Below are 17178 nucleotides of genomic sequence, written 5' to 3' on the forward strand. Positions count from 1 at the left end.
GATCATATAAAATCATGTTGTAACCAAAAAAGTGTAAAAAAAAATAATCTAATCTAATCTAATCTTCAGATTCTTCAAAGTAGCCACCCTTGGTCTTGATGACAGCTAACAATTTCTTTTTCTTTTCTTTGATTATCCGGATATCTGAAAAAATGTCATGATATTATTTGAATAGTGAAATGATTTCAAATGCCCATCCCTAGTTTACAGTGTACATTTAGATACAGTTTGTTAGCTACACGTTCATTTAGCTAAAGTTTGTTAGCTACAGTTTGTTGTTTTAGCTACAGTTTTTGCATTTAGCTTAATTTAAAACATGCTAATGTTGTTGCTCCAGTGTGGAGCGAGACCTAATGAAAATATTTGGCCAGATGAACAGTGTTATTGATCAGATAAAATTCCACTCTTACCAGGGCTAATTGATCAATCAGATTAAAGATACATGAGGACCCACACACAGTACACAGAGTACACACACACGGTACACACACACACACACACACACACACACACACACATACACACACACACACACACACACACACACACACACACACACACACACATACACATACACACACACACACACACACACACACACACACACACGTTACACACACACACACACATTACACACACACACACACACACACACACACACACACACACACACACACACACACACACACACACACACACACACACACACACACACACACACACACAAACACACACACACACACACACACACACACACACACACACACACACACACACACACACACACACACACACACACACACACACACACACACACACACGTTACACACACATTACACACACACACACACACACACACACACACACACACACACACACACACACACACACACACACACACACACACACACACACACGTTAAACACACACACACACACACACACACACACACACACACACACACACACACACACACACACACACACACACACACACACACACACACACACACACACACACACACACACACAGTACACAAACAGACAGAGGAGCACACACGTAGACGATACACACACAAACACACAGAGGCACAGACACACACGCACAGCCTGACCCCTCCTGTGAAGATGGGCCTAGGCGTGTGTGTTTGTGTGTGTGCCTGTATACATCTGTCTGTTGACAGAGTGGGGTAGGTACAGCAGGGAGCATGAGCACTGCTCCGGAGCCAGTGTGCTGCTAAAACCTTTTTTAATTGCTGTTGAACCCCTGAGGTCAGAGGGATGCGTTTGAGAGTCTTAAACCCGGCTGCCGGTGAGAAATGGTCACATTACCACCCGGCGGTGTGTTCTCTGCTGTTAGCCAATCGTATGTTCTTTCCTCCGGCTCTTAGAGGGCTGTTAATGAGGTGGGATTGTGGTGCGTGTGACCTCTGAGACAGCAGCCTGCAGGTGTGTGTGTGTGTGTGTGTGTGTGTGTGTGTGTGTGTGTGTGTGTGTGTGTGTGTGTGTGTGTGTGTGTGTGTGTGTGTGTGTGTGTGTGTGTGTGTGTGTGTGTGTGTGTGTGTGAACTAGGGGGCTGCCTCAGCTGCTGAGTCACCAGCCTTAGAGATTGGAGGACATCCCTAAGGGGAGAGGAGGGATTGTGTGTGTGTGTGTGTGTGTGTGTGTGTGTGTGTGTGTGTGTGTGTGTGTGTGTGTGTGTGTGTGTGTGTGTGTGACAACAGCCGCCCCTGCCAGGATGTGTCACAGCACTCGGATCAAAACAGGAAACCACGGCACTCCCTTCGTGATTGACAAGCTGGCCGGCAAGAGGGGGGCCAAGGAGTCCCCGCGGAGCCCGGTCCCTGGCTAGGTCTGAGTGAAGGGGCCACCTGGACTGCCGAGGGGGTTTCTATTGTGTGTGACGCCCGACAGAGGAGACTGTGTTGGACCGTTGTGCTTCTCGTCCCCTGAACAGGGAGAGGTATATCAGCTGTCCTGGTCTGATAGCTTTCACTCAGAGGAAAAGGATATATTCAAATTCACATAGTAAACAGGAGCCACTGTAGAGAAACGAGAAAAGTAATGTTGGCTCACTGCAGATGTGATTCATTTTTTGTTTCTTTTTGATTGTATTTATGATATATCACGTTGGGACACACCTGCTCATTCCAGGGTTTTACTTTGTTTTTACTATGTTTTACATTGTACACTTATAGTGAAGACATCACAACTATGAAATAACACATATGGAACCATGTAGTAACCGAACAAAAAAGTGTTAAACAAATCAAAATATATTTTAGATTTTTCAAAGTAGCCACCCTTTGCCTTGATGACAGCTCTGCACACACATATCTATATATATATATATATATATATATATTATATATATATAATATAATATAATAATATTATATAATATTATATATATATATATATAAATACACACACAAGATGACCAACATTATATGGACACCTGGTTGTCGAACATCTCATTCCAAAATCATCAGCAATAACAGCCTGTTGGGACATTGCTGTGGGGACTTGCTTCCATTCAGCCAAAAGAGCATTGGTGAGTTTTGGGCACTGATGTTGGGCAATTAGGCCTGGCTCGCAGTCGGTGTCATCCCAAAGGTGTTCAACGTGGTTGAGGTCAGGGCTCTGTGCAGGCCAGCCAAGTTCTTCCACTTCGATCTCGACAAAACATTTCTTTATCGACCTCGCTTTTGTGCACAGGGGCATTGTCATGCTGAAACAGGAAAGGGCCTTCCCCAAACTGTTGCCACAAAGGTGGAAGCACAGAATCGTCTAGAATGTCATTGTTTGCTTGAGTGTTAAGAGTTCCCTTCACTTGAACTAAGAGGCCTAGCCCGAACCATGAAAAACAGTTTTAAGAATTTTAAGAAAATTTTGGAACTTTTTTTGTTAGACTTGATTTCAGCTTTTGACAGTATCGATCATAGTCTGCTGCTGAAAAAAATTATGTGTTATGGCTTTACACCCGCTACTATATTATGGATTGAGAGTCATCTGTCTAACAGAACCCAGAGGGTGTTCTTTATTAATGGAAGCCTCTCCAATATAATCCAGGTAGAGGCAGGCATTCCCCAGGGCAGCTGTCTAGGCACCTTACTTTTTAAAATCTTTACTAATGACCTGCCACTGGCACTGAGTAAAGCCTGTGTGTATGCTGATGACTCAACATTTATATACGTCAGCTACTGCAGCGACTGAAATGACTGCAACCCTTAATAAAGAGCTGCAGTCAGTTTTAGAATAGGTGGCAAGTAATAAGCTAGTCTGAAATATAAAAAAAATAAATAAAAGCATTGTATTTGGGACAGCATTGACTAAACCACAAACCTCAACTAAATATTATTATATTATATTATTAATTAATAATGTGGAAATTGAGCAAGTTGAGGATATTAAACTGCTTGGTATAATCCTAGATTGTAAACTGACATGGTCAAAACATATTGGTGCAACGGTAGCTAGGATAGGGAGAGGTCTGTTCATTATAAAGCGCTGATCTGCTTTCTTGAAATTGCTATCAACAAAACAATTCCTACAGGCCTTGGTTTTGTCGCACCTGGACTACTGCCCAGTCTGCCACAACCCACAGCTGTTGTGATGAGGTGCATCTCGGTGAGAGGTGTAGGAGTCAGGCGCAGGAGAGCAGGGATTTTTGAGAAACGTGTTTAATATATACAGTGGAGCAAAAAAGTATTTAGTCAGCCACCAATTGTGCAAGTTCTCCCACTTAAAAAGATGAGAGAGGCCTGTAATTGTCATCATAGGTACACTATGATCTTCCCAGTCTTCCCAGCCTGGTGCAGGTCTACAATTTTGTTTCTGGTGTCCTTTGACAGCTATTTGGTCTTGGCCATAATGGAGTTTGGAGTGTGACTGTTTGAGGTTGTGGACAGGTGTCTTTTATACTGATAACAAGTTCAAACAGGTGCCATTAATACAGGTAACAAGTGGAGGACAGAGGAGCCTCTTAAAGAAGAAGTTACAGGTCTGTGAGAGCCAGAAATCTTGCTTGTTTGTAGGTGACCAAATACTTATTTTCCACCATAATTTGCAAATACATTCATAAAAGATCCTACAATGTGATTTTCTGGATTTTTTTTCTAATTTTGTCTGTCATAGTTGAAGTGTACCTATGATGAAAATTACAGGCCTCTCTCATCTTTTTAATTAGGAGAACTTGCACAATTGGTGGCTGACTAAATACTATTTTGCCCCACTGAATAGTCCACCAATACAAAAATGGCACAGAGGAAAAAAAAAAAAAAAACTACTCTCTCAAAGAATCAGAAACTTGTGCCAACACACGGAGGAACAACCACAGTTCTGACACTTACATACATGTGCCTTAACAGTGAAAACGATACAGAAACTCGTGCAAAACGCACGGAGGAACAGACTCAGTTCCCGACACTTACATACACGTGCGTAATAGTGAAAACAATAAACATCAACGATAATCGAGCGCAAATACACACAAGCCTAATCCCACACGAACTAAGGCAGGCAACAGGTGGCCTATATACACACAGAAATAAACGCAAATGAAACCAGGTGTGAAAAAGAACACAGACAGAAAAGGAAAAAAGGATCGGTGGGGGCTAGTAAACCGGCCACGCCGAGTGCCTAGTAAACCTGCGACGCCGAGGGCCTAGTAAACCGGCCACACCGAGTGCCTAGTAAACCGGCCACACCGAGTGCCTAGTAAACCGGCCACGCCGAGTGCCTAGTAAACCAGCCACGCCGAGTGCCTAGTAAACCGGCCACGCCGAGTGCCTAGTAAACCGGCCACGCCGAGTGCCTAGTAAACCGGCCACGCCGAGTGCCTAGTAAACCGGACACGCCGAGTGCCTAGTAAACCTGCGACGCCGAGTGCCTAGTAAACCTGCGACGCCGAGTGCCTAGTAAACCTGCGATGCCGAGTGCCTAGTAAACCTGCGACGCCGAGTGCCTAGTAAACCGGCCACGCCGAGTGCCTAGTAAACCGGCCACGCCGAGTGCCTAGTAAACTGGCCACGCCGAGTGCCTAGTAAACCGGCCACGCCGAGTGCCTAGTAACCTGCCGAGTGCCTAGTAAACCGAGTGCCTAGTAAACCGGCCACGCCAAGTGCCTAGTAAACCGGCCACGCCGAGTGCCTAGTAAACTGGCCACACCGAGTGCCTAGTAAACCGGCCACGCCGAGTGCCTAGTAAACCGGCCACGCCAAGTGCCTAGTAAACCGGCGACGCCGAGTGCCTAGTAAACCGGCGATGCCGAGTGCCTAGTAAACCTGGCCAGCACGCCGAGTGCCTAGTAAACCGGCCACGCCGAGTGCCTAGTAAACCGGCCACGCCGAGTGCCTAGTAAACTGGCCACACCGAGTGCCTAGTAAACCGGCCACGCCGAGTGCCTAGCGCCGAGTGCCTAGTAAACTGGCCACACCGAGTGCCTAGTAAACCAGCGACGCCGAGTGCCTAGTAAACCGGCCACGCCGAGTGCCTAGTAAACCGGCCACGCCGAGTGCCTAGTAAACCAGCGACGCCGAGTGCCTAGTAAACCTAGTAAACCGGCCACGCCGAGTGCCTAGCGCCGAGTGCCTAGTAAACCGGCCACGCCGAGTGCCTAGTAAACCGGCCACGCCGAGTGCCTAGTAAACCAGCGACGCCGAGTGCCTAGCGCCGAGGGCCTAGTAAACCAGCGACGCCGAGTGCCTAGCGCCGAGGGCCTAGTAAACCGGCGACGCCGAGTGCCTAGCGCCGAGGGCCTAGCGCCGAGTGCCTAGTAAACCTGCGACGCCGAGTGCCTAACGCCGAGTGCCTAGCGCCGAGTGCCTAGCGCAGCCTGAACAGGGAGAGGAGTTACCTTCGGTAGAAGTCGTGACAGCTGTCCCAGAACAGAGCAGCATGTCTGGCCCTTAAATGAACACAGAGAGCTAACATCAATAACTTGCATGTCAATCTTTCCTGGCTCAAAGTAGAGGAAAGATTGACTTCATCACTACTTGACTTTGTAAGAGGTGTTGACTTGCTGAAAGCACTGAACTGTCTGTTTCAACTACTAGAACACAGCTCAGACACCCATAGATACACCACAACACATGCCACCAGGGGTCTTCTCACAGTCCCCAAGTCCAGAACAGCCTCTGGGAAATGCACAGTAGAGCCATGACTACATGGACATCTATTCCACATCAAGTAACTCAAGCAAGTAGTCAAATCAGATTTGCAACACTGACAAAACTACACGTTATGGGACAATGGTTACTGTGAAGACACACACACACACACACGCTAACACATGTACTCTACATACACATACAGTAGGATGTTGTAATATTTTTTTGTATTGTGGTATTATACATGTTGTATTGTAGATGTGCATTGGTACAGTAGTAATAATGTGTTGTAGGTATGATGTACTGTTTACTTTCAAATGTGTGATGTCATTGCAGTAATCTTGTTAGACCCCAGGACGAGCAGCAGCTAATGGGGATCCTTATTAGATAATAATAATAATAATAATAATAATAATAATAATAATAATAATAATAATAATAATAATAATAATCTCTCTTCACTAGTTGCCGTCAAGGTTGTGAAGCAGTTTCAACAAAACATAATTTGTGAAATATGACATTATAGCAAATATCAATTCACATCTCCATTCAGTCAGTTCAAATATCAATTCACATCTCCATTCAGTCAGTTCAAATATCAATTCACATCTCCATTCAGTCAGTTCAAATATCAATTCACATCTCCATTCAGTCAGTTCAAATATCAATTCACATCTCCATCCAGTCAGTTCAAATATCATGGTCCTTCTGTAGCTCAGTTGGTAGAGCATGGCGCTTGTAACGCCAGGGTAGTGGGTTCGATTCCTGGGACCACCCATATGTAGAATGTATGCACACATGACTGTAAGTCGCTTTGGATAAAAGCGTCTGCTAAATGGCATATATACATATATATATAATTCACATCTCCATTCAGTCAGTTCAAATATCAATTCACATCTCCATTCAGTCAGTTCAAATATCAATTCACATCTCCATCCAGTCAATTCAGAAAGTGTGTATAAATCCAAGTTGTGAATTTAAAAAAAAAATGCTCAAGGAACACAATGGACAATTTTTATTTATTTATGTATGGGGGGCTATTACCATTATCAAACAGTCGTGATATGACGATGCTTTTCAAAAATCACCGATTAAATACGGATTAAAAGTAGCATGAGTAGTCATGAATTTAATTTAACTCTGAAAACTCTTGAGTTGTAGCCGGTACATGTAGGTATTTCAACCAGGCAGGTGCGACACGAAAGTCAGAAATAGCGATATAATAAATGCCTTACCTTTGATCTTCCTCTGTTGGCACTCCAAATGGTCCCAGTTACATCACAAATGGTCCCAGTTACATCACAAATGGTCCCAGTTACATCACAAATGGTCCCATTTACATCACAAATGGTCCCAGTTACATCACAAATGGTCCCATTTACATCACAAATGGTCCCAGTTACATCACAAATGGTCCCAGTTACATCACAAATGGTCCCATTTACATCACAAATGGTCCCAGTTACATCACAAATGGTCCCAGTTACATCACAAATGGTCCCAGTTACATCACAAATGGTCCCATTTACATCACAAATGGTCCTTTTGTTCAATAAAGTCCTTCTTTATATCCATAAAAACTCAGTTCAGCTGGCGCGCTTCACTCAATAATCCACCCAGTTTCCCTCCATCAAAATGCACACAAAATGAATCCCAAACGTTACTAATAAACTTTTCCAAACAAGTCAAACAACATTTATAATCAAACCTTAGGTACCCTAATATGTAGATAAACGATCAAATTTAATTGTTCTTGTCTTTACCCATACCCGGGCGCGAACCAGGGACCCTCTGCACACATCAACAACAGTCACCCACGAAGCATTACCCATCGCTCCACAAAAGCCGCGGCCCTTGCAGAGCAAGGGGGACCACTACTTCAAGGTCTCAGAGCAAGTGACGTCACCGATTGAAACGCTATTTAGCGCGCACCACCGGTAACTAGCTAGCTATTTCACATCCATTACACTTGGAAACACTACAGCCAAAATGGGAGCCAACTAGAAAATGACAATTTCTGCCTCATTTTTCCAAAAACCAGCATGAAACACTTTCTAAAGACTGTTGACATCTAGTGTAAGCCCTAGGAACTGCACTCTGGGAGGACTTTGCCCCATAATAAACATGAGAGCCATTGGAAAAAGTGGAAGGCTGAATTTGTATTTTTTGGGATGGTTTCTCCTCTGGGTTTTGTATGGTCTAATCTTCGTTTCACTGTGCGTGCAGATGGACTCACACCTGCCTGCTGCCATTCCTGAGCAAGCTCTGTACTGGTGGTGTCCCGATCCCGCAGCTGAATCAAGTTTAGAAGACGGTCCTGATGCTTGCTGGACTTTCTTGGGCGCTCTGAAGCCTTATTCACAACAATTGAACCGCTCTCCTTGAAGTTCTTGATGACTTTGTGAAAATGTATTTTTGTGTCATTCTCAACTTTACACACACACACACACACACACACACACACACACACACACACACACACACACACACACACACACACACACACACACACACACACACACACACACACACACACACACACACACACACACACACACACACACACATATATATATACATACAGTGGGGCAAAAAAGTATTTAGTCAGCCACCAATTGTGCAAGTTCTCCCACTTAAAAAGATGAGAGAGGCCTGTAATGTTCCTCATAGGTACACTTCAACTATGATAAACAAAATTAGAAACAAAATCCAGAAAATGACATTGTAGGATTTTTAATTAATTTATTTGCAAATTATGGTGGAAAATAAGTATTTGGTCACCTACAAACAAGCAAGATTTGTGGCTCTCACAGACCTGTGAATAGTGGGAGAACTTACACAATTGGTGGCTGACTAAATACTTTTTTGCCCCACTGTATATACACACACACATATACATGTACACACACATACATATGCACACACACCACACACACACATACACACATATACACACACACATACACACCCATACATATACACACATATACACACACACACACACACATTTACACACATATACACACACATACATATATACACAAACACACATCTACACACACATACACACATATACACACATACACACACACATATATACACAAACACACACACTCACATCTACACACACACACATACACATATATACACACATATACACACACAAACAAACAGATGCCACATCTCTCCCTTCCTAGCGTTGATCTATACACTGTAGCCATCCTCCAAACACCAAGATGTAAAAAAAATATGACTTCCTTCCCCAAGGACATCTTCCTGTTTGTGTGTGAATGTCGGTCAGGAGAGCGAGACGGAGTCCCCTCTGACATGACCCTAGCCTAAAGGTCAACACAACACTGTGTGTGTTGTCACGTGTCATGTGACCACCACAAGCACACACAGACACCCTCTCAACCAGAAAAAAAATATAAAAACATCCAAGGAAACTCATAATGTTTATGTTCACCGTGCTGTACTAGACCAGACTAGACCATACTGTACCAGACCAGACTAGACCGTGCTGTACTAGACCAGACTAGACCATACTGTACCAGACCAGACTAGACCATACTGTACCAGACCAGACTAGACCATGCTGTACCAGACCAGACTAGACCATACTGTACCAGACCAGACTAGACCATGCTGTACCAGACCAGACTAGACCATACTGTACCAGACCAGACTAGACCGTGCTGTACTAGACCAGACTAGACCATACTGTACCAGACCAGACTAGACCATGCTGTACCAGACCAGACTAGACCATACTGTACCAGACCAGACTAGACCATACTGTACCAGACCAGACTAGACCATGCTGTACCAGACCAGACTAGACCATACTGTACCAGACTAGACATACTATACCAGACCAGACTAGACCGTGCTGTACCAGACCAGACTAGACCATACTGTACCAGACCAGACTAGACCATACTGTACCAGACCAGACTAGACCATGCTGTACCAGACCAGACTGACCATGTGTACCAGACCAGACTACTAGACCAGACTAGACCATACTGTACCAGACCAGACTAGACCATACTGTACCAGACCAGACTAGACCATGCTGTACCAGACCAGACTAGACCATACTGTACCAGACCAGACAACCATGACCAGTGCTGTGTACTAGACCAGACTAGACCATACTGTACCAGACCAGACTAGACCGTGCTGTACCAGACCAGACTAGACCATACTGTACCAGACCAGACTAGACCATGCTGTACTAGACCAGACTAGACCATACTGTACCAGACCAGACTAGACCATGCTGTACCAGACCAGACTAGACCATGCTGTGACCAGACTGACCATACTGTACCAGACCAGACTAGACCATACTGTACCAGACCAGACCAGACCATACTGTACCAGACCAGACTAGACCATACTGTACCAGACCAGACTAGACCATGCTGTACCAGACCAGACTAGACCCAGACCAGACTAGACCACCAGACTGACTAGACCGTGCTGTACCATACCCAGACCAGACTAGACCATACTGTACCAGACCAGACTAGACCATACTGTACCAGACCAGACTAGACCATACTGTACCAGACCAGACTAGACCATGCTGTACCAGACCAGACTAGACCATACTGTACCAGACCAGACTAGACCATACTGTACCAGACCAGACTAGACCATAGACCATACTGTACCAGACCAGACTAGACCATACTGTACCAGACCAGACTAGACCATGCTGTACCAGACCAGACTAGACCATACTGTACCAGACCAGACCAGACCAGACTAGACCATACTGTACCAGACCAGACTACCAGACCATAGACCGTGTACCAGACCAGACTAGACCATACTGTACTAGACCAGACTAGACCATACTGTACCAGACCAGACTAGACCCAGACCAGACTAGACCATACTGTACCAGACCAGACTAGACCGTGCTGTACCAGACCAGACCATACTGTACCAGACCAGACTAGACCATACTGTACCAGACCAGACTAGACCATGCTGTACCAGACCAGACTAGACCATACTGTACCAGACCAGACTAGACCGTGCTGTACTAGACCAGACTAGACCATACTGTACCAGACCAGACTAGACCATGCTGTACCAGACCAGACTAGACCATACTGTACCAGACCAGACTAGACCATACTGTACCAGACCAGACTAGACCATACTGTACCAGACCAGACTAGACCATACTGTACCAGACCAGACTAGACCATGCTGTACCAGACCAGACTAGACCATACTGTACCAGACCAGACTAGACCATGCTGTACCAGACCAGACTAGACCATACTGTACCAGACCAGACTAGACCATGCTGTACTAGACCAGACTAGACCATACTGTACCAGACCAGACTAGACCATGCTGTACCAGACCAGACTAGACCATACTGTACCAGACCAGACTAGACCATGCTGTACCAGACCAGACTAGACCATACTGTACCAGACCAGACTAGACCATACTGTACCAGACCAGACTAGACCATGCTGTACCAGACCAGACTAGACCATACTGTACCAGACCAGACTAGACCATACTGTACCAGACCAGACTAGACCATACTGTACCAGACCAGACTAGACCATGACCAGACCAGACTAGACCATGCTGTACCAGACCAGACTAGACCATACTGTACCAGACCAGACTAGACCGTACCAGACCAGACTAGACCATACTGTACCAGACCAGACTAGACCATGCTGTACCAGACCAGACTAGACCATACTGTACCAGACCAGACTAGACCATACTGTACCAGACCAGACTAGACCATGCTGTACCAGACCAGACTAGACCATACTGTACCAGACCAGACTAGACCATGCTGTACCAGACCAGACTAGACTGTACTGTACAGACCAGACTAGACCATGCTGTACCAGACCAGACTGCTGTACCAGACCATACTGTGTACCAGACCAGACTAGACCGTGCTGTACTAGACCAGACTAGACCATACTGTACCAGACCAGACAAGACCATGCTGTACCAGACCAGACTAGACCATACTGTACCAGACCAGACTAGACCGTGCTGTACCAGACCAGACTAGACCATGCTGTACCAGACCAGACTAGACCATACTGTACCAGACCAGACTAGACCATACTGTACCAGACCAGACTAGACCATACTGTACCAGACCAGACTAGACCATACTGTACCAGACCAGACTAGACCATGCTGTACCAGACCAGACTAGACCATACTGTACCAGACCAGACTAGACCATGCTGTACCAGACCAGACTAGACCATGCTGTACCAGACCAGACTAGACCATACTGTACCAGACCAGACTAGACCATGCTGTACCAGACCAGACTAGACCATACTGTACCAGACCAGACTAGACCATACTGTACCAGACCAGACTAGACCATGCTGTACCAGACCAGACTAGACCATGCTGTACCAGACCAGACTAGACCATGCTGTACCAGACCAGACTGACCATACTGTACCAGACCAGACTAGACCATGCTGTACTAGACCAGACTGACCATACCAGACCAGACTAGACCATGCTGTACTAGACCAGACTAGACCATACTGTACCAGACCAGACTAGACCATGCTGTACCAGACCAGACTAGACCATGCTGTACCAGACCAGACTAGACCATACTGTACCAGACCAGACTAGACCGTGCTGTACTAGACCAGACTAGACCATACTGTACCAGACCAGACTAGACCGTGCTGTACCAGACCAGACTAGACCATACTGTACCAGACCAGACTAGACCATGCTGTACCAGACCAGACTAGACCATACTGTACCAGACCAGACTAGACCGTGCTGTACCAGACCAGACTAGACCATACTGTACCAGACCAGACTAGACCGTGCTGTACCAGACCAGACTAGACCACCAGACCAGACTAGACCGTGCTGTACTAGACCAGACTAGACCATACTGTACCAGACCAGACTAGACCATGCCAGACTGTACCAGACCAGACTAGACCAGACCAGACTAGACTGTACCAGACCAGACTAGACCATACTGTACCAGACCAGACTAGACCATACTGTACCAGACCAGACTAGACCATACTGTACCAGACCAGACTGAACCACTAGACCATACTGTACCAGACCAGACTAGACCATACTGTACCAGACCAGACTAGACCATGCTGTACCAGACCAGACTAGACCATACTGTACCAGACCAGACTAGACCGTGCTGTACCAGACCAGACTAGACCATAGACTGTACCAGACCAGACTAGACCATACTGTACCAGACCAGACTAGACCATACTGTACTGTACCAGACCAGACTAGACCATACTGTACCAGACCAGACTAGACCATACTGTACCAGACCAGACTAGACCGTGCTGTACCAGACCAGACTAGACCATACTGTACCAGACCAGACTAGACCATGCTGTACCAGACCAGACTAGACCGTGCTGTACTAGACCAGACTAGACCATACTGTACCAGACCAGACTAGACCATACTGTACCAGACCAGACTAGACCGTGCTGTACTAGACCAGACTAGACCATACTGTACCAGACCAGACTAGACCATGCTGTACCAGACCAGACTAGACCATACTGTACCAGACCAGACTAGACCATACTGTACCAGACCAGACTAGACCATACTGTACCAGACCAGACTAGACCATACTGTACCAGACCAGACTAGACCATGCTGTACCAGACCAGACTAGACCATGCTGTACCCAGACTAGACCATACTGTACCAGACCAGACTAGACCATGCTGTACCAGACCAGACTAGACCATACTGTACCAGACCAGACTAGACCGTGCTGTACTAGACCAGACTAGACCATACTGTACCAGACCAGACTAGACCATACTGTACCAGACCAGACTAGACCATACTGTAGACCAGACCAGACCATAGACCATACCATGCTGTACCAGACCAGACTAGACCATGCTGTACCAGACCAGACTAGACCATACTGTACCAGACCAGACTAGACCGTGCTGTACCAGACCAGACTAGACCATACTGTACCAGACCAGACTAGACCATACTGTACCAGACCAGACTGCTGTGTACCAGACCAGACTAGACCATACTGTACCAGACCAGACTAGACCGTGCTGTACCAGACCAGACTAGACCATACTGTACCAGACCAGACTAGACCGTGCTGTACCAGACCAGACTAGACCATACTGTACCAGACCAGACTAGACCGTGCTGTACCAGACCAGACTAGACCATACTGTACCAGACCAGACTAGACCGTGCTGTACCAGACCAGACTAGACCATACTGTACCAGACCAGACTAGACCGTGCTGTACTAGACCAGACTAGACCATACTGTACCAGACCAGACTAGACCATGCTGTACCAGACCAGACTAGACCAGACTGACCATGTACCAGACCAGACTAGACCATGCTGTACCAGACCAGACTAGACCATACTGTACCAGACCAGACTAGACCATGCTGTACCAGACCAGACTAGACCAGACCAGACTAGACTGTACCAGACCAGACTAGACCATACTGTACCAGACCAGACTAGACCATACTGTACCAGACCAGACTAGACCATGCTGTACCAGACCAGACTAGACCATACTGTACCAGACCAGACTAGACCATGCTGTACCAGACCAGACTAGACCATACTGTACCAGACTAGACCAGACTAGACCATACTGTACCAGACCAGACTAGACCATGCTGTACCAGACCAGACTAGACCATACTGTACCAGACCAGACTGACCATACTGTACCAGACCAGACTAGACCATACTGTACCAGACCAGACTAGACCATGCTGTACCAGACCAGACTAGACCATACTGTACCAGACCAGACTAGACCATGCTGTACCAGACCAGACTAGACCATACTGTACCAGACCAGACTAGACCATGCTGTACCAGACCAGACTAGACCATGCTGTACCAGACCAGACTAGACCATACTGTACCAGACCAGACTAGACCATGCTGTACCAGACCAGACTAGACCATGCTGTACTAGACCAGACTAGACCATACTGTACCAGACCAGACTAGACCATGCTGTACTAGACCAGACTAGACCATACTGTACCAGACCAGACTAGACCATACTGTACCAGACCATGACCAGACCAGACTAGACCATGCTGTACCAGACCAGACTAGACCATGCTGTACCAGACCAGACTAGACCATACTGTACCAGACTAGACCAGCTGTACTAGACCAGACTAGACCATGTGTACCAGACCAGACTAGACCATACTGTACCAGACCAGACTAGACCATACTGTACCAGACCAGACTAGACCATACTGACCAGACTACCAGACCAGACTAGACCATACTGTACCCAGACTAGACCGTGCTGTACAGACCAGACTAGACCATACTGTACCAGACCAGACTAGACCATGCTGTACCAGACCATGACCAGACCAGACTAGACCATGTGTACCAGACCAGACTAGACCATGCTGTACCAGACCAGACTAGACCATACTGTACCAGACCAGACTAGACCATGCTGTACCAGACCAGACTAGACCATACTGTACCAGACCAGACTAGACCATACTAGACCAGACTAGACCAGACCAGACTAGACCATACTGTACCAGACCAGACAGACCATGCTGTACCAGACCAGACTAGACCATACTGTACCAGACCAGACTAGACCATGCTGTACCAGACCAGACTAGACCATACTGTACCAGACCAGACTAGACCGTGCTGTACCAGACCAGACTAGACCATACTGTACCAGACCAGACTAGACCATACTGTACCAGACCAGACTAGACCATACTGTACCAGACCAGACTAGACCATACTGTACCAGACCAGACTAGACCATGCTGTACCAGACCAGACTAGACCATACTGTACCAGACCAGACTAGACCATACTGTACCAGACCAGACTAGACCATACTGTACCAGACCAGACTAGACCATGCTGTACCAGACCAGACTAGACCATACTGTACCAGACCAGACTAGACCATACTGTACCAGACCAGACTAGACCATGCTGTACCAGACCAGACTAGACCATACTGTACCAGACCAGACTAGACCGTGCTGTACCAGACCAGACTAGACCATACTGTACCAGACCAGACTAGACCGTGCTGTACCAGACCAGACTAGACCATACTGTACCAGACCAGACTAGACCGTGCTGTACCAGACCAGACTAGACCATACTGTACCAGACCAGACTAGACCATGCTGTACCAGACCAGACTAGACCATACTGTACCAGACCAGACTAGACCGTGCTGTACCAGACCAGACTAGACCATACTGTACCAGACCAGACTAGACCATACTGTACCAGACCAGACTAGACCATACTGTACCAGACCAGACTAGACCATGCTGTACCAGACCAGACTAGACCATACTGTACCAGACCAGACTAGACTAGACCATACTGTACCGACCAGACTAGCTGTACCAGACCAGACTAGACCATACTGTACCAGACCAGACTAGACCGTGCTGTACCAGACCAGACTAGACCATACTGTACCAGACCAGACTAGACCATGCTGTACCAGACCAGACTAGACCATACCAGACCAGACTAGACCGTACTGACCAGACCAGACTAGACCATGCTGTACCAGACCAGACTAGACCATACTGTACCAGACCAGACTAGACCATACTGTACTAGACCAGACTAGACCATGCCAGACCAGACTAGACCATACTGTACCAGACCAGACTAGACCATACTGTACCAGACCAGACTAGACCATACTGTACCAGACCAGACTAGACCATGCTGTACCAGACCAGACTAGACCATACTGTACCAGACCAGACTAGACCATAGACTACTGTACCAGACCAGACTAGACCATACTGTACCAGACCAGACTAGACCGTGCTGTACCAGACCAGACTAGACCATACTGTACCAGACCAGACTAGACCGTGCTGTACTAGACCAGACTAGACCATACTGTACCAGACCAGACTAGACCATGCTGTACCAGACCAGACTAGACCATACTGTACCAGACCAGACTAGACCATGCTGTACCAGACC

Source organism: Oncorhynchus keta, chromosome 22 (assembly GCF_023373465.1).
Source record: "Oncorhynchus keta strain PuntledgeMale-10-30-2019 chromosome 22, Oket_V2, whole genome shotgun sequence".
In the NCBI taxonomy this organism is placed as follows: Eukaryota; Metazoa; Chordata; class Actinopteri; order Salmoniformes; family Salmonidae; genus Oncorhynchus; species Oncorhynchus keta.